General features: G+C 49.3%; 1 non-coding gene across 1 annotated transcript; it reads right to left on the reverse strand.

Annotated features, from left to right (window-relative positions):
* Positions 1 to 606: 606 nt before the first annotated feature.
* On the reverse strand, positions 607 to 679 carry trnak-cuu (transfer RNA lysine (anticodon CUU)). Its single transcript has one exon. It is a non-coding gene; the product is annotated as a tRNA-Lys (tRNA).
* Between the last annotated feature and the right edge of the window lie 397 nt (positions 680 to 1076).

Genomic DNA, 1076 nt, shown 5'->3' on the forward strand with positions numbered 1-1076 from the left:
ACACTACAGTTAAAGTAATCTTAGGTATAAAACCAGAGCTTTAACCTACAGAGCTGGCCGATACTTCAGGAGCTGGTTTTACGAGAATAGAATGATGGTGCTATATTTCGGAAGGTTGTGAGTTTGGCAGGAATTGATCTCGTGTTTCACAGACTTTACACATCGGAACAGGAGATGGCCATTTAGCAGCGAGTGGTTTGGATCTGGAATGCACGGCTTGAAAGGGCGGTGGAGGCAGACTCAATCTTATCTTTCAGACGGGAGTTGGATAAGGGTCTGAAGGAAAAACAATTGCAGAGCTACAGAGAAAGAGCGGGGGAGTGGGACTCGCTGAGAGTCGGCACGGGCTCGATTGGCCGAATGGCCTTCCGTGCTGTAACCATTCCATTATTCGATAAGTTAGTGACACATTTCATAGTGTGGGTGGGAGCACAACATTGCAAAGGGACATGGATTGAGTCGGCAAAACTAGAGGCATCTGATTCAGGAGATTCGTGGCGCGGTGAAATTTCGGAGTTCAATGACTTTGAAAGGAACATTTTTGTTTTGTGCCGTTTCGGTCAGAGGTTTTCCATGAAAGCAACATTAAATGAAAAGAAATACAATCGCCCAACGTGGGGCTCGAAACCACGACCCTGAAATTAAGAATCTCATGCTCTACCGACTGAGCTAGCCAGGCTTCTGTCCAACGCAGGTTTTTATCACTCATTGCAGCCAGGCGCCTGTTGGCTCCGCCCCAGATGTTGAATCTCGCTGTTGAAAAACTGCCAGTGTCTTCTTGAATGGTGGACCAGGCTCGAGGGGTCGAATAGCCAACTCCGGCCCCGAATCCTTACGTGTTTATGATTAGCTCCTTCAGGGTAAACGAGCCAAAGAAGTAAAGCGGAAACGTTACAAGGACACCCTCAAAGTCTCCCTGGTAAAGTGCGACATCACCACTGACACCTGGGAGACCCTGGCAGAAGACCGCGCGAGGTGGAGACAGTCCATCCGGTAGGGCGTTGAGCTCTTTGGGTCTTGATGCAAGGAGCATGAAAAGACCAAGCGCAGGCAGCGGAAGGAGCACGCGGCAAACC

The sequence above is a fragment of the Pristiophorus japonicus genome, unplaced genomic scaffold, assembly GCF_044704955.1.
Source record: "Pristiophorus japonicus isolate sPriJap1 unplaced genomic scaffold, sPriJap1.hap1 HAP1_SCAFFOLD_42, whole genome shotgun sequence".
NCBI lineage: Eukaryota > Metazoa > Chordata > Chondrichthyes > Pristiophoridae > Pristiophorus > Pristiophorus japonicus.